Source organism: Bubalus bubalis, chromosome 18 (genome assembly GCF_019923935.1).
Source record: "Bubalus bubalis isolate 160015118507 breed Murrah chromosome 18, NDDB_SH_1, whole genome shotgun sequence".
NCBI classification, from domain to species: domain Eukaryota; kingdom Metazoa; phylum Chordata; class Mammalia; order Artiodactyla; family Bovidae; genus Bubalus; species Bubalus bubalis.
This window is the reverse complement of record NC_059174.1, coordinates 3,425,939-3,453,775: the sequence shown is the minus strand read 5'-3', so window position 1 is coordinate 3,453,775 and position 27,837 is coordinate 3,425,939. Positions and strand designations below refer to the sequence as shown.

General features: G+C 39.4%; 1 long non-coding RNA gene across 1 annotated transcript; it reads right to left on the bottom strand.

Moving 5' to 3' along the window:
• Positions 1–6,450: 6,450 nt before the first annotated feature.
• On the bottom strand, positions 6,451–26,110 carry LOC123330264. The gene is made up of 3 exons (XR_006546051.2): positions 23,629–26,110; positions 15,542–15,620; positions 6,451–6,498 (listed from the first exon to the last, which is right to left on the bottom strand). It is a non-coding gene; the product is annotated as an uncharacterized LOC123330264 (long non-coding RNA).
• Between the last annotated feature and the right edge of the window lie 1,727 nt (positions 26,111–27,837).

Genomic DNA, 27,837 nt, shown 5'->3' with positions numbered 1-27,837 from the left:
ATTAAAAACAGATCAAATATTAGAAGAGAATGAGTGGTTTTAGAAGAATAACTTTTCCTAATTCCACTCTGTTCTTTCTGACCTCAAAATTGACCTCATCAGAGCTGTCTAATCTCCAACAAGAGACCCTCCAGGCAGCTCTGTGGATTCACATAAATGCTGCAACATTATTTCCACAGAAAGACAGCACAATTATTAGGGTATAAAAGTAATCAGCGACACTAGTCTTTTGGGGTTACACAAAAGAAGTAAAATAATGTTAAAAATCCCACTAATTTAACAAGGTCTCATTGCAAACGTGTATCTGTCTTCAATCAGCAGACTTGAACCCTTTAAGCAGAGGAGCAGATACTTGGCTTGGTGGTGTATAGGGGTAAGAAAAAAAAATAGCTCCAACAAAGCTGAAAATTAGGACGAATGATGTAACTGCAAAAGCTTGCCCTGGATAATCTGAGTTGCATTATGTGGCCAGCACAAAGAAACTCAGAAGGCCCAGAAAGCCAGTAATGATAAACAGTAAAACCAAAATAGATTAAAAAAAAAAAAAAAAACCTTCTCTATTATGTATCAACTGTGTTATGTGACTACACAGAAAATATCTTAATGCAAATATTTTCAGGAAGATATAATTAAAAGGAGAAAACAATGAAGTCACTTCACATCTCTCCATGGAAAACCAATCAGGGAAATAAACTAATGAAGGGAGCTCTAGAAAATATTTTTCTTGCCAATTTCTGTCAACACTGTTATAAATTCAGTTATTATGATTATATTTATAAGTATATATGCAAGACTCAGGAACTCAGTGATCACTTCATGCAGAGAGATGTGGAACAACTGTACTTCTATTCTTAGGAACACCAGGAACTTTATTTATCATTTCAGCTGATAACAGCAACGTTCTTAACTCTTCTGCTCTGTAGCTTGTAAAGTACACGTGCATACTTTATCAATCTATACTGGGCTATCTGAAAGTACTACTGAGTATTGGTATCCCAGTGTATTATAATTGGGGGGGGTCTATAAATTCAGTGTCAATTACTTTGTTGAAAGATAATTTAATAAACATATGGACTTTTCCATTTTATAAGAAATGGTAGATTTTGATAGCATCCATCTTTGGGAGATTAATGATGGTGTGAAAGTAACAAGTTGTCTTTGAGGAATCACTCAGATTTGTGGACAAAAGCACTTAGTGACTAAACCCAGAGATCTAATATTTCAGAACACATCTTAAAGTTGAGTTTGTAAATTCACTTACAGAACCACATGATCTACACTTTCCTTGGGGAATCTTAGAAGCCGTTTTATTCTGTGATGTGCTCCTTACAACCCGATTGACTAGCGACCGCCAGTGACACTTTCAACCCCACAATGTCCATCTGAATCACAGGTTATCGATGCAATGCTAGATAACACCTATCAAAAAAGTTTTAAAATAGTTTAATCTTAACTCATTTTATGAGTAAGTGAAGCAATCTGCCTCAAATCACTTTTTTAATGACAGAACTAACAGTGACTCAGTCATAAACTCACCCCAAGAAGGTGAATTACTTACACATCCTAATTTTTTGATTTTTTAATACATGTGCCAGTAAGTTAATTAACTCATAGGTCTTTCATAGCTCACCTCCAGATGATGTCACTGCAGAATTCAGAATTGAATAGGAAATTTGCAAGGGCAAAATACATTTTTTTAAAGAGATAAACCATTGAGAAAGCAATATATCTACTATACTATTTGTATTTTGGATGAAATGGGTCGGCCCTTCTTTTGTTCGCTTCCTTTTTTCAAGCAAGTCAAAGCGAGGTTCTCAGACTGAGACGGGTCAGTTCTATCTGGTTGGCAGACTCAGACCACGCATCATCAATCATCCTAACACACCCACCGCCCTGAGTCTTTCAATTTCTCTTTCATGATGGAAGGGTATTTTCACTTCACTTGTTTGATAGACTATTGTTTGATCTAGGCTCCATGGCACCATCAGAAGTAAGCTCCAGGTACTTTTACATTTTGTTGACTTCAATTACAGAAGAATTCATATCAATGAATTCTCTCATTTTCTATCTTCTGTTGCACACACACAATCAGTCTAAAACTGCTAAAAATCCACTCAATCCATGCACCCCTGATGCTGGCTGACGTATATCAGCTATGTCCCAAATCTGCATTGCTGTGTTGGCTCTTTTTCTCCCCTCCCCGCCCCCGCCCCCAGGAAAAGTCTTTGCACTTTGTCATTCACGACGCACTCAGAACTGACGCTGGTTATTGACTTGGAATAAGGGGAGGAAAAGCCCTGCACGGCCCCCACTTCAGCAAAGCCTTCACTCAGCCTCCTGGCCAGAGGAAGCCAACCTACTGGGACAAAGAGGAACTTGGGGAACTCCGAAGGAAAAAAGATCAGTACCAACATTTAAGCACCCATTCCTCCCCAGGCAAGTCTCATGTACTATTTTTCCCCCTATCAGGGCCTCGATTTTGACACCAGAAATCTACGGGGATTGTATATTTGGTTTTGTTTGTGACTTTTAGCACGCTGTTCTTTGAGGCTGCAGGAGGTACCCCTCAACACTGCATTTCAGGCCACCTGGTTTCAGAACACGCCTTCAACTGGCAGTTGAGCGCCTGGAGATTGCCACATCTTTCTGTAAGTTCCAGCAGAAGCCATTCTGCTCCGTTATCCTGATGTCGAGCAAGAATTCCTTCATCTTCCAAGGCAGTGCCATGAGCCAGGACCTCCTTCCTGGTAACCCTGCCACTGCGTGCTAGGACTCACTGCCACCCTACTTACTGGCTAGTGATATGCTTACCAGTCTTTTCATTCAGACGAGCAATCCAAAACCTAAAACCAATTTTGAACATCTGTATTTTTCCAATACAGATGTTTTCTAGTACAGATTGTCTTTGTCTGTCAGATTTAGCAGAAAAGAAAGCCCAAGGAAAGGATTCAAATGCTAAAGCATTATTCGAATGGTTACAGCCCAGAGACTAGAAGGGAAGGGAAAAGAAAGGGAAGTAAGGGAAGCTGTTCTGCACAGAGATGCCTGTTGCTTTGCAGGGATGCACAGAAAGACAAGGCAGATCACAGGAATGTTCATCAGCGCTGGGAAATTCTCCAAGTGTTGCAAGGAGGAATCTCATCTTGGGGAAGAGAAACAAGGAGGAATTCATCTTCTCAATTCCTGTTAATTGTTTCCTGTTCGAGGGAGCTAATGCCCCCCAAGACCCTTCAACAGGCACAAAGAAAGCCAAGTCTCACCCCCTGAAGTTGATGATTCACCCAATTTCAGGAGTCTGGCATAGGCGAGATGACATCCCACAAAGACATAGAGAAGAAGGCATCTCTGGGAACCTGAGAAGGTAGGTGAAGGTTTTGCCCCAGGGGCACAGCTAGTACTCATCCACAAATCCATCCATGCCCTCCCATCATCAACAGACCCCACCACCCATATGGGACCTCCACTTTGTCCGTGAGAAAAACAGATACAGAAAAGACAGAATTCATGCAATGGGGCTTTAGATTTTGGTTGAAGGCAATAAAAGAATTAAGAAGAGCAGGAGTTTTAGGTGGTACATATAACAGAGTATGGCTTCCCTGGTGGCTCAGTGGTAAAGGATCGGACTGCAATGCAGCAGATGCGGGTTTGATCCCCAGGTTGGGAAGATCCCCTGGAGAAGGAAATGACAACCCACTCCAGTGCTCTTGCCTGGGAAACCGCATGGACAGAGGAGCCCACCTTGCTACAGTCCATGGGGTCACAGAGAGTCGGACATAACTTAGAGAATGAACAACCACAAGACAAAGTACAGGGATAGAGCAAAGGGATAGCGAGAAATGGGCAGTTTATTAGGGAAAGCTTTCTGAATGAAGATTTTTTAGCCTATTTTTTTAATGCAAAACTTACAAATATGGCTCCTGCCTCTTGTGTGTCTTGGTCCCTTTTCATCTCACCATGTGTCTGACCCAATTCTCATTCTGAATCAACACAACCAACCACAATCCAGCTAGTTAGTTCAGCAGAGCCTAGACACCCCAGCATCACTACACACCTTCATGTGACTTAAGAGTTGATATGGCTGGAGAAATCTAATTTTTTGATAGCTATGCTATTTAGGTTAGCAATGCTTGTTCTGACAGTCTTAAAGATAGTCAAATGTATCAGTGAACATAGAGATTTACAGAGAAAATTTTAAGAAGAATAAAACTTGAAGAAAAAAAGGAAATGGCCTGAAATGATCATGCCAGGGAAAACATTATCTTCACAATCTACATAACTGTGAAATACTTCATTCCCATTCATATCACACTTTTAATTCATAGCACTAACACTGAACACAATTTATATAAACTGAATTGATAATAAAATATCATAATGTTATTAACAGATAAATTGGTTGCCAAATGTATTAAATGCATAAACACGATTACTTTCCTAAAGCAGATGCATAACGTATGATGGAAAGATACACTATTACATTGCTTCTTGCAAGTTTTTCTCAACAAAATGGGCTTTATTAATGTTTGGAATGTATAATATTTGAAACCTACAGCATGTCATATCCAGATAAAGAGTACACCTAATGGAAGATATTTATTTATTTTGAATAAAAGTGTAACAGTTTAAAAATGTTTTGAACAAGAAATATTTTGTGCTTCAAATTTATATGACTACATACACACATACATCACCCCCTGATACATCTGTACAGCATAAGTCATGAATTGTGGCTGTGTTTAATAATGCTAACCCGATTGTGGGATACATTTTTTTTGGATTAGTTAATTCTTTTTGCAAAGTCAATTAATATCATTAGAAACAATCCAGTGTCAATTTAACATGATATAAATTAAATAATGTGTCCCCCAAGATTACATTTCTATGTTGCTGATATAGACTGCATGCCAATTAGATTAAAACAGGTGGTATACATGATACCTTGTATTGGGGTTTTTTTGGTTGTTGTTTATTTTTGGTTTGGTTTTTTTGGCCCTGTGGCTTATGTGATCTTAGCTCCCAGATCAGAGACGGAACTCAGGCCCTTGGCCGTGGATGTGCGGGGTCCTAATCACGGGACTGCCAGACTCTGCGTTGTTTGAGAACCCACTCTGACAGTTAAGTTCTCTTTTTTCCCCCAACTGGTTTTCAAACAGTTGTTGGTCTGACTTCTGCCACTCTGTGCCAAAAAGATTTAGGGACTATTTTGAGATAATCTGGCAAATGGAAACACTTAGGTCCTCTCTAACACGGATGCTCTTAAGCCTTACTTACAGCTAAGTGGAAATGTTTATTGGTTTGTGTGTACAGGATATTCAGTTCTAGCTCTATCCATTTTCTGTTCTCTGCAATGAAATTTTTGCATCTTTATAAGTAACCCTCCTGGGCTTCCTAGAGGTGAACTGGTAAAGAATCTACCTGCCAATTCAAGAGACACAAGAGATGCGGGTTTGATCCCTGGGTCAGGAAGATCCCCTGAAGGAAGAAATGGCAACCCAAAATCTCATGGACAGAGGAGCTGTTGGTGGGCTGCAGTCCACGGGGTTGCAAAGATTCAGACATGACTGAGCAAGCCGGCAAGTAACCCTCCCACATTGTGTTGGTAAATTTAATTTCTACCTTTTAACCAAGCACTTTGTTGTTGAAAACTGAATCCCTGATAAAGCCTTCCAGCAAACTCATCTAGAATGTGGGTCAGCAGCCCCCTTAGGCAGTATGAATAATACTGATATACAGATAATCAAAATATTATGTGAAAGGGCAGCTTATTACATTAAATAACATGCTTTCATGGCAGGCTAATAATTATTATAATTTTTCACATGAATATACACTATTTTGGAGATATCTCTAACAATTATAACATCACATGTAAATAATCTGACTTCCATTGGTACTCATCACTGGGACTCATTAATATGACTTTGGTTAATGGCCAAAAATCAGAACTAAAGAAAGAGCTGCATGATTTCAATTAACTCAGCTGTAAGCCAGTTTGTCTTCATCAGACACACTGATGTATTGTGAGAATTTAGTAAAATGTCTCCTGAGATTATGTCTTTCAGTAGAGATCTAATTTCTCATACTCCACAGGGAATTCTAGAGAATAGAAGACATTCCTGTTTGTTTGTTTGTTTTTCATGCCTGTGTTCTATCTATGGAAGAGTTGTTACCTTCCAAAACACTCCAATTTGCAAGTTGTAAAGTCTTTAGTCAATCTTAAGGGAGATCGACCCTGAATATTCACTGGAAGGACTGATGCTGAAGCTGAAACTCCAGTATTTTGGTTACCTGATGTGAACAGACACTCACTGGAAAAGTCCCTGATGCTGGGGAAGATTGAGGGCAGAAGGAGAAGAGGGCGTCAGAGGAGGAGATGGCTGGACGGCATCACTGATGCAACAGACATGAACTTGGGCAGACTCCAGGAGATGGTGAGGGTCAGGGAGGCCTGGCATGCTACAGCCCACGGGGTCGCAAAGAGTCGGTCACAACTGGGAACTGAAAAACAACAACAGCATAGTCTTTAGAAAGAATGTGTATGGTAAGATCACTTCCACTTTATGCAAATCATAGCAACAAGGTACTCAGAGAACAGCATAAACACTGCTCATGAAACACATAAATACAGGCTTCTACACGAAATCAATGCATTCTTCCACGAGAACCTAACACAGGTGTAACCACAGAATTGTAGCTGTATCTAGTATTATTGTGTAAACTTTAATAAATACAAGTCAAACTGGCAGTGCTATTTGTCTTTTAAAATAAACATTATCTTCACAGTCTCAATTTCCAAGTCTTTCCAGTGCTGGTCCCTAAGTACTTCCATCATAAAAATAATTTGATTTATACAAAAAAATTTCCATCCAACCAGCTAGTCTCTCAGTGTTACCCAGCCTGTGAATCATTGAGACATATTTCATTTGAACATACATCCATCAAATTAGTTCCGTATGTCAATCCAAGGAGCATTAACTTTCACGTGGACAGAGCATTCTATAAAACCATCGCTGACAAGGTAGTTTCATAGCCCTTATTTTTATGTGCAGCTGAAAAGCTAATTTAACTGCATACTGGAGAAGCTTAGTTTTATTGAATATGTGTGACATTCAGTACATATGGCTTTAGCCTAACTTCTAAAATGGGTAAAAGCAAAGAAAAAAGATGACCTACTTGTATAATCTGTGTTACTCATGATTCTTTTTAATTTCATGAAATACGTAGTTTTGAATTTACTGAATTTTCCTAAAAAGCCTGTTAAATCTTACTGTCGTGCATCAGAACGTATGCATGCGTGTTCACAGGTGTGCATGTTGGGAGTACATGGAAGTGCGAGAGGGGTATGTCAGATAGTGAAGGCACGTATGAAGTGAGTGTGTGTGGGTGTCTCTGGGTGGGGATGTGTAGGGGAGACACTTGCAGGGAATACACGCATGGAGAAAGGTGTGAATTAGGGGTGTTCATGAGGGAGGCTTGTGTGAGGGATGAGTGGGGGGATTTGGACATTTGAGGGCAGCATGTGAAATAGGATTTGGGAAGTTGTGAGGGCCACAAGTATGTGTGTGTCCACACACACATGCACACGCACAGACATATATGGGGACTCGGGGGTGGGGGTGGAGAGCAGGCATGTTTGGGGGAAGGCGTGGCGGGGGAGAAGGTAAAGGGAGGTGTGAGGCACGCGGTGTGCTGTTTCTGTGGGTGTGTGCTGTACACAGAGTGCCTGCCTTAGCCTCAGCTGTGACTGTTTAATTCTAGTGGAGAGGAATCCCCAGCTTAAATGCCGCGGAGACTGAAGGCAGGCTGGGATGCAGGGTGCATACCAAAGAGAATTTTAATAGCCTGAAAACTTCACCTGGCCTGGTGCTGACCGTCACTCCTCATCTTGAATTTACGTGCTTTATTCTAGCACCTGCCCTAATAACCTTTCATCTGTTTAAGATCATGAAATATTAAAGGTTCAGGTCGTTTACCTTCAATCCTCAATTTGGCACCAGCATCAATGATGTTCAGACAAGTTTTAGTCTATGACTCAATTTTCTTCTTTTTCCTTTCAGACACAGTCAATACATTCTGTGTGGTCTTGGTCAGGTAACGCGGACCACTGACGACTCGGCATTTGTGGAAATAAAAATACCTGTATCCCAGAGAAAAATCTCTGGAAGATAACCTGCCATAGGAGCTGAATAAACTTCAGATCTGAGAGGGTCATAACAGACAGAAGACATAGCCATGGGCTGCAGATAAATAGGGCCCTGTGGGTTTTTCAAGGTAGAGAATTAAATCAAACGTATCAGCTCTTTTGACTCTAATCCCTAGCTTTTTAAAAACTGACTCCCCTATATTTTGAACTCTTGAATCTTTACTTTTCCCCTAAATTGTCAGACTGGGTAATATTTTACTTGTGGACTCTGGGTCGTAAACCAAACCTTAATTAATCTCAATACAATTGCCCTAAATGCAATTTTAGAAGTGTTTTACCACTCTTTGTTTTTGGGCTTCCCTGGTGGCTCAGATGGTAGAGTCTGCCTGCAGTGCGGGAGACCCAGTTTCGATCCCTGGATCAGGAAGATACCCTGGAGAAGGAAATGGCAACCCACTCCAGTACTCTTGCCTGGAGAATCCCATGGACAGGAACGTGGAGGGCTATAATTCATGGGGTCACAAGAGTTGGACATGACTTAGTGACTAAACCAACACCACCAAGGAGAGAAAAGCCACGTGGCTCCTAGCGGAGGGCAGTCTGCAGCCAACGGCCCGTGAGGAACTGAGACCCACTCGCCCAACAACCCTTCAGTTGAATCCTAACAACAGCATATAAATGAGCTTGGAAGGACACCCCTCCCCACTCAAGCCTTCAGGTTGAGACCTCAGTCTCTGGCATCTTGACTGAGGCTTGGGAGAGACCCTGAAGCAGAGAATCTGTACCCGTGTTCCTGACTCACAGAAATAAAACAGCAGCTTAAGACAACAAGCCAATGTGAACTTTTAGGGTGATTTACTACATAGCAACAGAAAAAAAGGACACATGTATGTGAGTTACCATCCACTTGAGTGTATTTTATGTACTGTACTGCACCTTACTTTCATTTATGAAACATATCAATTTATTAAGGATAAAGTGAAAAAAGTTACATGCATTCAAAATAGGTACTCAGTCCATCGCAGCTGCTGTCTTATGAGCAGCGTGCCTCGGTTCTGTTGCGATTGCAGTCTCCACCACCACTGCCTATCAACAGTTCCCACCACTGCTCCATGGCTGTGCCTGCAACCAGAGTGTTTACACTCCTTCCTGCCCCAGGCCCTTTGCATCTGCTCCTCCACTGCCTGGAATTATCCTATGATCCCTGGAATTAGCCACACGGCACGTTGTCAGTTCAAGTATCGCCTCTCCAGGGAAGCCCTCTGTCCGCCCGATCTACAGCAGTACTGTCACTCTGGTATCTCTGCCCTGTTTTCCATTCCACACTTCATGTCATCCATCAGTGAGAACAGCTTTTCTGGAGCTGGTTTGACTTTACAGCTGAGCCTTGATGTTCCCTTGGCCAATATCAGCTGTTTCACAGGACACCAGCCTCAGACAAGGCCCCTTGTGACTGTGAGAAAATGTGACCCCCAAATACTACTTTGCTGTGGTGCCTAAGCACAGACAGAAAACACTGCAAACCAGAAAGATCCCAACTCCCCTCCCTCCCTGCTGAAATGGATGATTCCTGCTTCTTTGCTTATCCCAGCCCTGGCCTCACTCCTTTTTTTTTTAACTTGTTTTGGCCACCCCATGACATGGGATCTTCGTTCCCTGTGTGTGTGTGTATGTGTGTGCACTCAGTGGCTCAGGCGTGTCTGACTCTTTGCGACCCCATGGACTGGAGCCCACCAGGCTCCTCCGTCCATGGGATTCTCCAGGCAAGAATACGGGAGCGGGTTGCCTTTCCTTCTCCAGGGGATCTTCTCAAACCAAGGATCAAACCCAGGTCTCCTGCATTGCGGGCAGAGTCTTTATCACTGAGTCACCTGGGAAGCCTGTTAGTTCCCTGACCAGGGATCAAACCCACTCACCTGTCCTGGAAGTGTGAACTCTTAACTGCTGGACTGCCAGCAAAGTCCTTATTCTTCACTCCTAGGTAAGATTAAGATTCACAAACACAGAATTCCCTGCATTTCTTGACAGCATCCAAGCCAGAGCAAAGCCCTGCTTTCTTGAAACTTCCCTGAAGCATTCCCCCAAAATGATCTAGTATCTCCACTATCTAAAACAGAGCCTCTATCTGCATCTTCATTCCTCTCCTGCAAATAGGTTCATCACTATCATTTTTCTAGGTTCCGTATGTGTATGTGTTACTATATGACGTTTTTCTCTTTCTGACTTACCTCACTCTGTATAACGGGCTCTAGGAATGGAGATGCAGATTTGGGCAGGGACTTGTGGACACAGTGAGGGAAGGAGAGAGTGGGGTGAATGGAGAGAGCAGTGCTGACCCATACTCACTACCATGTGTAAGATGGCTAGCTGGTGAGAGGTTGCTGTGCAGTACAAAGAGCTCAGCCTGACACTCGGGGCGAGGGGAGGGGAGAAGGCGAGGGAGGGAGGTGAGATATGTATAATTATGGCTGGTTTTGCTGCTGTATGGAAAAAATCAACAAAATATTGTAAAGCAATTTTCCTCCAGTTAAATAATAATAATAAAAAAACAAACAGAGCCTGGCCTGGGTTCAGTGATCAGTACCTTTTTGTTCAGCAATAAGAAGCACCCTTTTACATAGATTGTGAAAGAACCAGGAAGAAGCAGAGCTTGGAGGACCCCTTATCTCTTTGGGATAAGGTCCCTTTATAAATGACTTTGTATTATTTAACTCAGAAATTGAGAATCCTAGGATGGATTTTCTTCTTAGGTATAAATCTATTGTGGGGACACAGAGAAATTTATCCCTTCTTTAATTTCTCTTTAATAGACAGTGGAAACAAAAATATCAATATAAAGCAACATTTTTTTTTGGAAACAAATAATTAGACCTATGGACAAAAAGAGGTACAATCTGCTTCTTAGCTAAAACTGAAATAAAGTTATGGATTCTACCATCGATCACGACCTCCTTTCAAACAGGAGGAAGACTGTAATTATTCTATGGCTACAGGTCTCAAACAGTTTCTACTGACGATATTGGCAACCGTGGTAATAGATGGCTTCATGACTCTCAAGGGTTTGGAAGCATCGATAATTCTTTTCCTTAGTCTACTCTATTTCTGATGAAGTCCCATACTTTCCTCCTTAAAATCTTAATTTAGGCATCAACCCTACCGTCTTCATTAACATCTTCACTATTGCAAGGCATTTATTCACATTCTTCGATATAATTACAGCTGATAGTCTCCTCTTCAGATTATCTCTTTTATTTTTTAAGTTGCTAAGACATTCTGTAGGGAACTGGAATAAGTAATTTTGGTAAATCACAATAGCTTCTTCAAAATCAGATTAGCAATGGAGGGGTTTCATTAAGAGAAATGGCAACTGACGTTGAGTAGTAGTGCCATGAGCAACGACCCAGTTTAAGTGACTTTCTAGCTTCAGCCACTAATTCCCCAGGACACATTGCCATTACTGCGCCACACTGTCCTTTATCCTTGTACAGGGCATGGCGAGCGTCAGAAAATAGTTATGTAAAGTTTAAAAATAAAATAAAATTAAAAAAAAGAAAAAGAAAATAGTGATACAAACAGTTATAGCCATCCTCTGGAAAGCCCCTTGTGCTGGGAAAGATTGAGGGCAGGAGAAGGGGGTGACAGAGGATGAGATGCTTGGATGTCATCACTGACTCCATGGACATGAGGTTGAGCAAACTCCAGGAGATAGTGAAGGACAGAGAAGTCTGGCGTGCTGCAGTCCATGGGGTCATAAAGAGTCGAACATGACTGAGTGACTGAACAAACTACAAGATATCTGACTTTTTCTTGGCACTGAAACCCAATCTGCTGACCAAAAGACTTGAAAAGCTACCGAAGGACATTTCTTAGAAGCTCATGAATTTTCCACTTCATCTGGGGGTCACAAATGTACCGTCAGCATTCATTTGGATGAAAAAATAACCAACAATAACAACTATGCCCACTTTCTTCTATTTTTGCACTTTAAGTCTGAAAAGTAGCTTTATATGCACCCCCATCAGAAACATTCACCCCCTTGGATGGGGATGCAACTTCTTGGTTATTATATGCAGTTTCATCTCCCTTGTTTCCACCACGGTAACTGCTAGCACATTGAAATCCTAGTTATATATTGCACGCGGTAACTAGGAGATGCTAGGCTGGAGAGTTTTTAGCGCGACCATTGTTGCCTCCGATTACACCGTGAATGCCAGACCATCTGTCAGGGAAGTGCTGCCAAGAGTGGATATTTATCTGGCTTCTCTGTCAATTTAAGAGGACTTAGCAAGCTGGCCACCTGCCAGTAGCTACAGAACCAACCTTCGGAGAGATGACTGCTGAGGAAATGACTGAAATTGTACAATTTTCATCTCCCTTTTCATTTATCCAATTTCTCCACATCTGCACATAATGAAAGGGGAACTGACTCAACACCCCACGCCCTCCCCCACCTCCCCAGCACCGCCACATTCATTCCTGATTCTCTCTCTTCCACTACTTTCCTGCTGTGCAAATCCCATCCACCCATCAGGGGCCAGCTGGAAGTGAAGCCTCAGGTGGAATCACGGTATCTCCTCCATCTTCTGTGTTCTTCCTGGCCTTTGGCCTAACATGCTTATCAAGCATCTATCACACGCCATGTTTGTTACTGCCAGAAACCTAATCAATTCTGCACAGCAACATATCAGGAAAGCAAAAGCAATGTAATTCACACATCTTCAAGCAAGCGTCTCGCTCACCATATCCACTGATTATACCAAAAAAAAAAAAAAAATCAGAATGAATTGCAAATTCCTAACCAAATTTAGGATCAGTAGAAATTCTTGTGAGAAGCATTTACTGAGATTTTCCAATGGGGCAACACTTGTAGATATAAAGACAAGCCAGACTCAGATTAAAGTCCAACAGCAGAGTTAGGCAATCTTCTCGGTGTGGCAGGTTTATTTCCAATGAGTGATGGGAGAATACATGGTAAAACTTCCAAATAAATGATCTGAACTAAGGGGCATAGATAAATTGCCTATTTTTTTTCTCATGAAACACAAATAGAAAAAAGTACCTTTAAATAGAAGCCTCACTAAATGGTCTTATTTTAATTTACTCTAGTGGGTGGAAAAATGACTTAGTTTGTTTCTCTGTGGGAGGTTCCTGCTACCTTTGGTTGAAAAATACGGCTGTAAGTTTGGCACAATGTTTTTGGCAAAAGGAAAAAGTTTCAAGAGAAAATGGAAGACCAGAGACATAAGATTTGTTCTATTATCTTAGAAGAACAGCTTTCCATATGCCCCCTAAGTGCAATTATTTCAACTGAAAACTTGGAGCCTCTCTCTAGGTCAGGAAATGACTGCAGAGCAATACAAGGGGAGGCAGATCCATCCAGAGAGGTCTAGGGTTGTCAGGAATTATAGTGGCCTCTGTGGGCTCCAACTGGCTTGCAGGCTGGGTGCGCAGAGAAAACCACTGCCTGTCGCTCAAGAGGTTCCACAGAGGACAGCCAATGTGACCCCTGACAATAGCGATGGGGTGTGTGTGTGTGTGGTCCCTCAGAACAGGGGCTGTACTTGGCTACATGTTGGAATCTCTCAAAGAGTTTTTTAAAAAATACCAATGCATCAAAATACCAGAATCCCACCCCAAGGATTCTGATTTAATTGTTCCAGAGTACAGGCTAAGCTTTTGGACTTTTAAAAAATTCCCCAAAACTTCAGAAACTGCCAAAAAGTGAAAATGGCTCAACATAGAGAGTTAGCCAAGATGATTGTGGGAACAAATAGAGAATACAGCACAAATTGGGAATCCCAGGAAAACTGAGGTGCAAGGATATACAGCCGGCCTATGGAATTCATAGAGGACTTTTAAAAGAAGGGGATATGATATTTGTCTTTCTCTGTCTGACTACTTCACTTAATATGATAATCTTCAGGTCCACCCATGTTGCTTCAGATGGAGCGACTGTCCTTTTTTATAGTTGAGTAATATTCTACTATATAAATATTATATGTACATACACACAAAGAGAAATATTATATATCACTTATGTGTGGAATCTAAAATATGATACAAATGAACTTATTTACAAAACAAATACAGATATAGAAAACAAATTTATGGTTATCAAAGGAGAAACAGGGAGAAGATAAATTGGGAACTGGGAATTAACAGATACACACTACTATATATAAAATAGACACACAAGGACCTACTGTATAGCATAGGGAACTATAGTATCTTGTAATAACCTAAATTGAAAAGAATCCAAAAAATAATATATATATAACTGAAATGTTTTGCTGTACACTTGAATTATTGTGAATAACCTATACTGTAATTTTTTTAAAGAGGCAAAATAAATAATACAAAATTTTAAAATCTTTTATTTTGGGGGGATAAATGATCGAACAGAGTGATGGTCAAGCACAGAGAAAATACAGAAGTTGTGCAAGAACCTGTGGCCAGGAGTTAAGTACCAGAATGGGACTTACTTGAGAATGGGCCAAGATTTAAGAAAGGACAACCATGAAGGGCCCTGGGGGAGCTGCACTAGCTCCTCGCTGGGAGCAGCATGTGGTCATCACTTTACGAGACTTCAGGAGTATAAATGTATCGCAGAGGTCTCTCAGCAAATATACCCATCCATCACCTATCACCGATGACACAAAGTATTTCTTAGCTAATTACCTGTTAGTTTGTAAAGTCCTAAGTTAAAGAATTCTTTGAGAAATGGTAAACCAGATGTGTGTGTGTGTGTGTGTGTGCACGCACTCCTGAATCTTACACATGGCTAACCTTTGAAAGGTCAGAGGAAACAACATCCATTCAAGGACTGTCACACCCAGAAGGAAAATACTACACAAATGTCAGGAAATCAGGGACAAAGGTCTCTTCATGTTAAGACACTATTACCTTGCTCATTCTGATACATTTTAAAAATCTGTACTTCTATCCATGAATTTTTGATGTTTCACAAGAGAACCAAGATTCATAAATATGTGCAGTAATGACCAACATGAACTAAGTCTCCAGCTGAGAGAGGCGGAAACTCTGTGCCTTGGGTTTAGTTTTGGCAGAAAAAAATAAACATTTTTTTCAAAACAAATGTTTATATGTCATAAAATGTCAAGACTTTCACATCTGTTCAAACTGTAACACGATTTGCTGAGAAAACTCTCTGTGCTTGGTCTCCCAGGCAGACAGAATGTAAGGCAGGAGCAAATCAAGCTACAGCAGCAACTTCCCATTGAGTGAAATGACACCCATCACTCCCAAATTCATTCTGCCTGGGAATTTCCAAGACCTAAAATCCCAAGGCGTGTTAGTCTAAATATTTAATAACATGTCTAGTTTAAATCTTCTTCCCCCCCAGATTCTACCTGACCATCTATTAGTATTTACACTTACCTGTTTTTCCACTGAGCAGCATTGACAGGATTTGGAGACTTAAATGTCGATCTGAACTCTGCTCTTCCTGATGCAAAGCCTCATGAGAGAAAGGATATAGCATCTCAAAAAGCATTTATTTCAACAAAATTTCCTAAGGAGTGTTGACAGGATTCTGATACTTCTTTGTGTTCCCTCCCAACTGTTTGTTCAAAAACCACTCATGGGTGTACACACTCTGTTTAAAACCTCAATATTCAAAATGTGGTCCATGAACCAGCAACCATGGCACCGGTGGAAGCAGAAAAGAAATGCAGACTCTCAGGGTAAAGCCAGGAGTGTCTGAATCAAAAAGGGATTTAACAAGATTCATGGTGCTCTATGCGCAAGTTCAGATTGACAACTCCCCCTTCAGATTTCCCTGAGCACCCACTATTTGCATTTCATACATTTAAAATGTGTGTTCATTTCTTTTAAGTCTTAACTTCACAGTGATTTTTGGGAGCCACACCAGGCAAAGTAAACAAACTAATCAATAATTTCCAGCTGTTCTACTTCTGTTTTATCTGCTGGTTCTCTCCTCTTCCCCTACATACCTTCATACTCCCATACAGTTTACTATTCTCATGAAATTTCTTCTCAAGTCACCACTCTCACATCTCTCAAGATCCAGTTTTACATTTAAAACACTTACCGATACACTCATCACGATAGATGTATAGCAATTAAAAAGCAATTGATCTAAAATATAATTATCTTCTGCCTTTAAGATGCTTTGGTTTTACTATTACAAGGAATAAGAACAATAATTATCACAAAAGAGATTCCCATGATTCTAATGATGAGACCACTTTGACAAAACTGAGTGTATTAAATATTGCTTCCTACCTTTTGAAATAGGCATCCGAGTTTCCATTAGCTTCAATGTGTTTTTATTTTACATCACAACAGATTTGTTTGCAACACATTTTAAAATTCTCAGTTTGGGTGAGATATTTTTTTTTCTTGGTGGGGAGGCGGAGAATCTTGTTTTGAGAACATAGCAAGTACATAGATTCACCACTGGCTTAACAGTCAGAAGCCCTATAAATTCTAATTTATGTTACTGAGAATTCCCATTTTCCAAATACCTTTGGAAAACATAATTTGGTATTGGACTTTAGCTTCTTTTTAAAAATGAGGTTTTTTTTTTTAACTTTTTTATTGAAGGATAATAGCTTTACAGAATTTTGTTGTTTTCTGTCAAACCTCAACATGAATAAGCCATAGGTAGAGACATCATTTTGCCAACAAAAGTCTGTCTAGTCAAAGCAATGGTTTTTCCAGTAGTCATGTATGGATGTGAGAGTTGGACTATAAAGAAAGCTGAGCACGGAACAATTGATGCTTTTGAACTGTGATGTTGGAGAAGACTCTTGAGAGTCCCTTGGTCAGCAAGGAGATCCAACCAGTCCATCCTAAAGGAAATCAGTCCTGAATATTCATTGGAAGGACTGATGCTGAAGCTGGAACTCCAATACTTTGGCCATCTGATGCAAAAACTGACTCATTGGAAAAAAACCCTGATGCTGGGAAGATTGAAGGCAGGAGGAGAAAGGGACGACAGGATGAGATGGTTGGATGGCATCACTGACTCAGTGGACGTGAGTTTGAATAAACTTTGGGAGGTGGTGATGGACAGGGAGTCCTGGCGTGCTGCAGTCCATGGGGTCGCAAAGAGTTGGACACAACTGAGTGACTGAACTGAAATGATACATATATCCCCTCCCTTTGGAGCCTCCCTCTGATCTCCCTCCCCATCCCACCCCTCTAGGTTGATAGAGAGACCCTGTTTGAGTTTCCCGAGTCATACAACAAATTCCCGTTGGCTATCTATTTTACATACGGTAATGTAAGTTTCCATGTTACTCTTTCCATACATGTCACCCTCTCCTCCCCTCTTCCCATGTCCATAAGTCTATTCTCTATGTCTATTTCTCCACTGCTGCCCTGTAAATAAATTCTTCAGTACCATTTTTCTAGATTCCATATATATATGTTAGAATACGATATTTATCTTTCTCTTTCTGACTTCTGGATTCATCCACCTCATTAGAACTGGCTCAAAGGTGTTCCTTTTTATGGCTGAGTAATATTCCATCGTGTATATGCACCACTACTTCTTTATCCATTCATCTGATGATGGACATCTAGGTCACTTCCATGTTCTAGCTATTGTAAACAGTGCTGCAATGAACAATGGGATACATGTGTCTTTTTCAATTATGGTTTCCTCAGCGTATATGCCTAGGGGTGGGATTGCTGGGTCATATGGTGCTTTTATTCCTAGCTTTTGAAGGAATCATACCATCTTCCATAGTGGCTGTATCAATTTATGTTCTCACCAACAATGCAAGAGCATTCCCTTTTCTCCACACCCTCTCCAGCAATTATTGCTTGTAGACTTTTTGATGATGGCCATTCTGACTGGTGTGAGGTGGTATCTCATTGTAGTTTTCATTTGCATTTCTCTAATAATGAGCGATGTTGAGCATCTTTTCAGGTGTTTGTTAGCCATCTCTACGTCTTCTTTGGAGAAATGTCTCTTTAGGTCTTTTTTCCACTTTTTCATTTTGTTTTTCTGGTATTGAGTTGTATGAGCTGCTTGTTTATTTTCAAAATTAATCCTTTGTCAGTTGTTTCATTTGCTATTATTTTCTCCCAGTCTCAGGGTTGTCTTTTCACCTGGCTTATAGTTTCCATTTCTGTGCAAAACTTTTTAAGTTTAATCAGGTCCCACTTGTTTACTTTTGTTTTTATTTCCATTACTCTAGGAGGTGGGTCATAGAGGATCTTACTTTGATATGTGTCATCAAACGTTTTGCCTATGTTTTCCTCTAAGAGTTTTATAGTTTCTGGTCTTACAATTAGGTCTTTAATCCATTTTGAGTGTATCTTTGTGTATGGTGTTAGGAAGTGTTCTAATTTCATTCTTTTATGTGTAGCTGTCCAGTGTTCCCAGCACCATTTATTGAAGAGGCTGTCTTTGTCCTGTTGTATATTCTTGCTTCCTTTATCAAATATAAGGCAACCATAGGTGCATGGGTTTATTTATGGGCTTTCTATCTGTTCCATTGGGCTATATTTCTGTTTTTGTGCCAGTACCATACTGTCTTGATGACTGAAGCTTTGTAGTATAATCTGAAGTCAGGAAGGTTGATTCCTCCAGCTCCATTCTTCTTTCTCAAGACTGTTTTGGCTATTTGGGGTCTTTTGTGTTTCCTTTGAATTGTGAAATGTTTTGTTCTAGTTCTGTGGAAAATGTCATTGGTAATTTGATAGGGATTGCATTGAATCTGTAGATTGCATTTGGTAGTACAGTCCTTTTCACAATATTGATTCTTCCTACCCAGGAGCATGGAATATCTCTCTATCTGTTTGTGTTGCCTTTGATTTCTCTCATTAGCATCTCATAATTTTCTGGGTACAGTTCTTTTGACTCCTTAGGTAAGCTTATTTCTAGATATTCTTTTTGTTGCAATGGTGAATGGGATTGATTCCTTAATTTCTATTTCTGATTTTTCATTGTTAGTATATAGAAACGTAAGTGATTTCTGTGTATTGATTCTGTATCCTGTAACATTGCGAAATTCATGGATTAGCTCTAGTAGTTTTCTGATACTATCTTTAGGGTTTTCTATGTATAGTACCTTGTCAACTGCAAACACTGGGAACTTGACTTCTTTTCCAATCTGGATTCCCTTTATTTCTTTTTCTTCTCTGGTTGCTATAGCTAGGACTTCCAGAATTACGTTGAATAACAGTGGTGAAAGTGGACACCCTTGTCTTGTTCCTGATCTTAGGAGGAATGCTTTCAGTTTTTCACCATTGAGAATAATTATTGCTGTAGGCTTATCATATATGCCCTTTATTATGTTGAGGTAGGTTCCATCTATGCCCATTTTTTAAAGAGTTTTAATCATAAATGGGTGCTGAATTTTGCCAAAGGCTTTTTCTGCATCTATTGAGATTATCATATGATTTTTATCTTGCAATTTGTTAATATGGTGTATCACATTGATTGATTTGCATATATTGAAGAATTGTTGCATCCCTGGAATAAACCCAACTTGATCATGGTGTATGAGGTATTTGATGTGCTGCTGAATTCTGCTTGCTAAAATTTTGTTGAGGATTTTGCATCTATGTTCACCAGTGATATTGTCCTATAGTTTTCTTTTTTGGTGTTTTCTTTGTCTGGTTTTGACATCAGGGTGATGATGGCCTCATAGAATGAATTTGGAAGTGTTCCTTCCTCTGCAATTTTTTGAGTTTTAGAAAGATAAGCATTAACTCTTCTCTAAATGTTTGATAGAATTCTGTGAAGCCATCTGGTACCAGCCTTTTGTTTTTTGGTAGATTTTTGATCACAGCTTCAATTTCAGTGCTTGTGCCTGGGCTGTTCATAATTTCTATTTCTTCCTGGTTCAGTCTTGGAAGATTGAACTTATCTAAGAATCTGTCCATTTCTTCCAGCTTATCCATTTTATTGCCATTATGCTGTTCATAATAGTCTCTTATAATCCTTTGTATTTCTGCACTGTCTGTTGTAACCTCTCCTTTCTCATTTCTAATTTTGTTGATTTGATTCTTCTCTCTTTTTTCTTCATGAGTCTGGTAAAGGTTTGTCAATTTTGTTTATCTTCTCAAAGAACCAGCTTTTAGTTTTATTAATCTTCACTATTGTTTCATTTCTTTTTCAATTATTTCTGCTCTGATCTTTATGATTTCTTTCGTTTTACTAATTTGGGGGTTTTTTGTTCTTCTTTTGTCAGTTGTTTTAGGCATAAAATTAGGTAATCTGTTCAATGTTTTTCTTGTTTCTTGAGGTAGGATTGCTATAAACTTCCCTCTTAGTACTTCGCTTGCTGCATCCCATAAGGTTTTGAGTTTTCATGGTTTCATTGTCATTTGTTTCTAGAAAAAATTTTATGTCCCTTTTGATCTTTAGTAAACTGTTGGCTATTTAGGAATGTATTGTTTAATCTCTATGTTTTTGTGTTTCTTACAGTTTTTTTCTTGTCATTGATATTTAGTCTCATAGCGTTGTGGTCAGAGATGTTTGATACAATTTCAATCTTCTTAAATTTACTGTGGTTTGACTTGTGACCCAAGATGTGGCCAATCCTGGAAGATGTTCCATGTGCACTTTAGAAGAAAGTGTATTCTGCATTTGGATGGAATGTCTTGAAGTTATCAATGAGATCCATCTCATCTAATGTATCATCTAAGGCTTCTGTTTCCTTAATAATTTTCTGTTTTGATGCTCTGTCCATTGGTGTGAGTGGGGTGTTAAAGTCTCCTACATTACTGTGCTACTGTTAATTTCTCCTTTTATGTCTGTTAGTGTTTGTCTTACATACTGAGGTGCTTCTATGTTGGGTGCATAGATATTTACAATTGTTATGTCTTCCTCTTGGGTTGATCTCTTGATCATTATGTAGTGTCCTTCCTTATCTCTTGCAATCTTCTTTATTTTAAGGTCTATTTTGTCTGATATGAGGATTGCTCCTCCAGTTTTCTTTTGCTTCCCATTTGCATGGAATACATTTTTCCATCCTCTCACTTTCAGTCTTTAACTGTCTTTAGGTCTGAAGTCGGTTTCTCATAGACAGCATATATATGGGTCTTGGTTTTGTATCCATTCAGCCAGTCTGTGTCTTTGGGTGGGAGCATTTAATCCATTTACATTTAAAATAATTATTGATATACATATGTTCCCACAGCCATTTTCTTAATTGTTTGGGGTTGATTTTGTAGATATTTTTTCTTCTCTTGTATTGCTTGACTATATAAGTCCCTTTAACATTTGTTGTAAAGCTGGTTTGGTGGTACTGAATTCTCTTAACTTTTGCTTGTCTGAAAAGCTTTTTATTTTTCCATCAATTTTGAATGAGATCCTGGCTGAGTACAGTAATCTTGGTTGTAGATTTTTCCCTTTCAGTACTTTAAATATATCCTGCCATTCCCTACTGGCCTGCAGAGTTTCTGCTGAAAGATCAGCTGTTAAACATATGGGGTTTCCCTTGTATGTTACTCATTGCTTCTCCCTTGTCACTTTTAATATTCTTTCTTTGTGTTTAGTCTTTGTTAATTTGATTAGTACGTGTCTTAGCATGTTTCTCTTTGGGTTTATCCTGTATAGGACTCTTTGCAGCTCTTGGACTTGACTATTTCCTTTTCCATGTAAGGGAAATTTTCAACTATAATCTCTTCAAAAATTTCCTCATACACTTTGTTTTACTCTGCTCTGGGACCCCTGTAATTTGAATGTCAGTGTGTTTGATATTGTTCCAGAAGTCTCTGAGACTATCCTCAGTTCTTTTCATTCATTTTAATTTATTCTGCTCTTCAGAAGTTATTTCCACCAAGTTATCTTCCAGCTCACTGATTTGTTCTTCTGCTTCAGATATTCTACTATTGATTTCTTCTAGAGTATTTTTCATTTCAGTAATCGTGTTGTCTCTATATGTTTATTCTTTAATTCTTCTAGATCTTGTTAATTGATTCAAGCATTTTCTCCATTATGTTTTCAAGGTTTTTGATCATCTTTACTATCATTATTCTGAATTCTTTTTCAGGTAGTTTGCCTATTTCCTCTTCATTTATTTGGACTTCTGTGTTTCTAATTTGTTCCTTCATTTGTGTAGTATTTCTCGGCCTTTTCATTATTTTTTTTTTAACTTATTGTGTTTGAGGTCTCCATTTCCCACGCTTCAAGGTTGAATTCTTTCTTTTGGTTTCTGCCCTCCTCAGGTTGGTCCAGTGGTTTGTGTAAGCTTCAAATAGGGTGAGATTTGTGCTCACTTGTTTGTTTGTTTCTCCTGATGGGCAAGGCTGAGTGAGTTGTAATCCTGTATGCTGATGATTCGGTTTGTATTTTTGTTTTGTTTGTTGTTTAGATGAGGTGTTCTGCACAGGGTGCTACTGGTGGTTGGGTGATGCTGGGTCTTGTATTCAAGTGGTTTCCTCTGTGTGAGTTCTCACTATTTGATACCCCCTAGGGTTAGTTCTCTGGAAGTCTAGGGTCTTGGAGTCCATGCTCCCTCTCTGATGATTCCACAAGTGGTTTGTTATGGCATTAAGTGAGATTAAAACAAATACCCAAAAGTGAGATACCAAAGATGAACCCAAGACAAATGGAAGTTAAAAATCAGGCAAATAACAGTTAAAGTAATGGAATATACACATATACATATACACCCATAAGCAAAGTCAAAACAGTCTGACTGAATTAAAGTACAGTAGATTGACCTGGTGAACAAAGGAAATCAAAAATTATATTTACCAGTTAAGAACAAAACTAACTAAAGCACAAACTGGAAAACAAAACTAAAGCAATGTGCCAAGTGGGGAATAAAGCAATGAAAACAAATAAAAATGAGTTTTTTAAAAACTGTATTCATTGTGCAAATAAATCACAGTAAATAATTTAACTTGTTAGATCTTTTTTAAAAAATGAATATTTTGTTATTACACCACTTTGAGAGCATGTTCGCCTCCCCAGGTGAAAATCTTTGTTTATATTCACATTAGCACTACTTGTATTTAATTCCCAGGGTCTTGATACATTTTAAATCTCAGAGAATATTCAACTGGATTGAAGTCAGCCTACTAGCACACTAGGCTTTTGCTCAAACTTCAAAGGAGTCACATTATAGAATTGAAAGAACACCACATTATGCCTTTTATTCAACTTCAAGAACAAAGAGATGGAAGAGTGAAAATGGTGTGCAAAAAATAATTATTTAAGTCATAGACAAATATGAACCCATGGTTTCTGTGTACATCATAAACCAGGAATGAATAAATCCAGTCACTTACATTTAGAAGAATTAACTTGAAAATTGCCATTGGTTAAAAAAACTTAGATATTCATGTTTTAGCTTTTGCTTAGGTGATACGGTGTGCAGCGAGTACTTGTTTTGCAAACATAAGTTTAAACGTTTATTTCTTTTCAGGAAATCAACACTGAGATGACTTCCTTGTCAATAACTTCAACACGGCATCAGATGAGGTCAAGATCTGAAGGCTGGGTGGTTTCTGGCTTACTGAGGCTGAGAACTCACCTTGCTATCCCACGGTGACTCACCTTCACCACCTTCTGGACGCCTCCATCTCCCTGTGTCTGCTTGCGCCTCTGGCTGCCACTCTTTACGCTTTCACACCTTTTTTTTTTTTTTTTTTAACACTTTTTACGCACAAATCCACCTCCTTTCCCAGCAGCCCTCCCCAACTGCATCCTCTGGACAACAAGCAAAGAGCCTAACAGTCCTCAAACTATCAACTCTAACGACATCTTCTACCAGCTCGGAGGAGACGTTGATTAAAAGTTGAAATTCCTCCTGTTCGCATTTAACCAGAATCACGTGACCTGGGGGCTGGGCAACCACAGCTGACTTATTTTCTTCCGATGTTGAGAACTACTCCATCTAATACATAGAGAATGTTGATCAAAGTCATGGACACCTTCAGAGTCCCAATCCTGTTTTGCCAATTGATTGGTAATTGCTTTGGAAAAGATTCTTGGAATGTATGCTTTGTTTGTAGTAAAGTAATTAATGTTTCTCTATTTACATGAAATGTGTGAAAATTATTGCCTACATATTACTGATGAGCCAATCAGTTTGGATTTAGGTGAAATGCATAATAATTAACACCTATGTAGGACTTAATAAATGCCAAACTTAACGTATCCTGTGTACCTTTATACAGGTACTGTTGAAAGTTACTTGCAGCATTAGGATTTGTAAGACATCTAGGAGGCTGTGATAAGGTGGCTTTGGAATACATGTTATTTATACATAAAGTGAATTTGGAACAGAGAGGAACTTAGAGAATTTAGCAGTCCAAATGACTCCACAAAGTTTTTACAATGTATCTTGCTTGGAAAATAATCTGCCTTGCTTGGAAAATAATCTGCCTTTTAAAATTTACAACAAAGTATAAAGTGTCTTTTATAATTCAGGCAAGTGACTGTACAAGAAAACATACACAGAGTACATAAAACCCAGAAGCAGATAAACACACACAAGCAACATCAACTACACAGGCATATATACACATGTTACAAACATATATACACTAGATATATTTACAAATATTGATAGATTTTTAATTATCTATAGAACACCATATTTACATAGTGCTTTACAAAGATGTTTCCTAGAGGAAAATTTTTGGTCTCTTCAATCACTTTGACAAATGCACTGTACCCACTGAAATGCTCTGAAGATACAAGTCATCCATGGGGATGTGCAATTGCAACCAGGAAAGCAGATGGGAGTCACGGCTGCAGAGGTCCCTGTGGTGGACACACACTCACAGGTCATAACCTGCCCGCCTGAGGATGAGGTAAAAACCTTTGTGTCAAAACAGATGTTCTTAAAAACAGATTGAGAAACTTCAGAGATGTAGTGTCTGCAGAATAAAATCATATTTTTTTGTCAATTAGACCAAAACAGAACAAGACAAACAAACAAACAAACAAAAACACCAACAAAGGGACAAAGAGCCAGAGGGTATGGAGCAGAGAGCCTCTCTTCATCCAAAGGCTAGGCAGGCTCCTGCTCTGCGTCTTCTCCACTAGGCCTCATTCTTTTTAGAAAGACCTGAACCAACACTTAAACAGTTTCTAACATCCCTACCATGGCGCTAGCTCCCCTTAAAGTGCCTACCTTGGGAAAACTCAAGGTTGCCAAAATACACTTATTTTCAGATTATTTTCCCTTATAGGTAATTACAAAATATTGAGCACACTTCCCTGTGCTACACAGTTAGTCCTTGTTGATTATCTATTTCATATATAACAGTGATTTGATCATATGATCCTCTGTGACCATCTATAAGCTTCACCTGGAGACCATCACCAAGGAGGCCAAATACGGAACAATCTGAGTAACAAAGAAGATAGTCATGGGACTGGATCATGACCCACTGAATAAAACAAACTAGCGTGTGTCCATACTAATGTCAATGAATAATTAAATACTTAAATGGTGGAGAATGGCAGCTCTTCCTTAGGGAAAGATCTAAGTTAATAAATGTGGAAGGAATGAAGGAAATACAAAGCACCATGAGGCAGACTTCACAGTAATAACAGTAGGAGGCAAGATGCGGAAATGGATGCTGCATCAGTGGGTGAAAGTTTAAGGAAAAATCAGCCTTGGCTAAAAGTAACTTTGCAAAGGAGAGACTCAAAGGACACCACATGTACCAAGAATCCAGGGTCCATATCACAAGTAATGAGACATACTGATATCATGTACTCCATGATACTATGAACTGAGCCAGACACAACATTGCTTCTGTGATTTTCATGCCAAAAAATGCATCTGTTCTATTTCATCAGAAGAAAAACCAGGAAAACCAAAATTGAGTGGTATCTATAAAATGATCAGGTGTTGTAAGAAATCAGAAGCATCACAGTCTTGAAAGATTAAGAGCAGACTAAGGAGCCATCCCAGGAGAAGGCAATGGCACCCCACTCCAGTACTCTTGCCTGGAAAATCCCCATGGACGAAGGAGCCTGGTTGGCTGCAGTCCATGGGGTCGCTAAGAGTCGACACAACTGAGCGACTTCACTTTCATGCATTGGAGAAGGAAATGGCAACCCACTCCAGTGTTCTTGCCTGGAGAATCCCAGGGACAGGGGAGCCTGGTGGGCTGCCGTCTATGGGGTCGCACAGAGTCGGACACGACTGAAGCAACTTAGCAGCAGCAGCAGCAAGGAGCCATCCCAGGTGGAAGGGCATTAAAGAGACACAGCAGCTACATGCAATCAGGGATCCTGGACTAGAAACTGGAGCAAAAATAGAATAGGGGGAAAATTAGAGGAAGTTGCATAAGAATCTGTAGGCTAATATTCAATGTTAATTTCCTGTTTTTATCACTGAAGTCTGACTGTGTAAGTTGCTCATATTAGGGAAGCTGAAGGAAGGGTAAATACTTTCCTTTCTGTCCCAGTTTTACAGCTTTCCTGGAATTCTCAAATTATTGCAAATAAAATTTTATAAAGGACAGAGACCTAGCATTCTCATGTAGACCCATCCTTTCTTGCACTGTTTCCAAATTAAACCTAAAATGCTACCAAGACATTTAATTTCCTCTCCTGGTACACATTTCAGCTTATTCTTCTGAAAGTTGCTACTGGTACATGAATGGGCATATCACCCCCATACAAAGTGCCAGGTCTGTTGTTGAGCAAAAGTCCAGCTTGATTAGTAATAAAAGGCATTTACTATAAATGTAGTTACATTCTTTCAACATTACAATAAGTAAAAGCACATTACTGATGAATGCAGCATGCAAAATGAAATGTTAATTGCCCATAAGTGTTACTGTGGGTAAATTGGTATTGAACGAGGGTGCCATTTTTAGCACTAATGTATATAATGTGACTCATTTAAAACACATTTCAGTACCTCAAATATAAAATTGAGCAAATTTAGGGCATTGAGTAATTGGCTTTCATTAAGGTCTTTCTTAATTGGATATTTTGGAAATAGGTTTATTAGTGATCACAAAATGAATCTATAAAGCAACTTGTAAAAATGTAGACTTTACCATGTAATGGACACTGCATTCATGGTTATTACTATCAGGAGGAGTTGGGCATGTGATAGATAAGCTACATTTTGCTTAATGTTTGCTTTGAGGTATTTTATTGCTCTAAATAGGTAGTAAATGTCCATTTAAAAAGAAAAACAATAGTTAGCAAGCTGCATAAAAAATAACTGGAGGACTGTCTATGTTTCTACCAATCTTAATCACGTAAGAGAAAGCCATCACCGCCAATCACCCTACATGCCAAAGCCACTGGAAACGGAGCCATGCTGATGCCTGTGGAAGCACAGCAGAGCTGCTGCCAGCCAGCCAGTGCAGCGAGGCCACTGGAAGCATCCGGTCCAATCAAGGAGTAGGTGCTTGCTCGTCCTCTGCCCCCCACCCCTTCCACCTGGACTTAAGTGAAACAATTTTCAAGCCAAACAGAAGATTATATTAGAAAATACAATTCACCTCACAAATTACAATATTGAAAATCCTCATTTTCTTTCAATTTAAACACACTGTGTAATCTATGATGCTCAAATCACAGCCATTAAAAAAAAAATCCAAATGCTTATAACAGCAAGCCTATATTGCGTAATTGTGAGCACATATTGTATACATCTTCCATAAACTCAACAAAGAAAGTCATATTAATATTAGTAGTTCAGATAACTGTTGAGAAACTAGCTTTCAGTTCTACATGACAGCATGAATAACACTGAACAGAC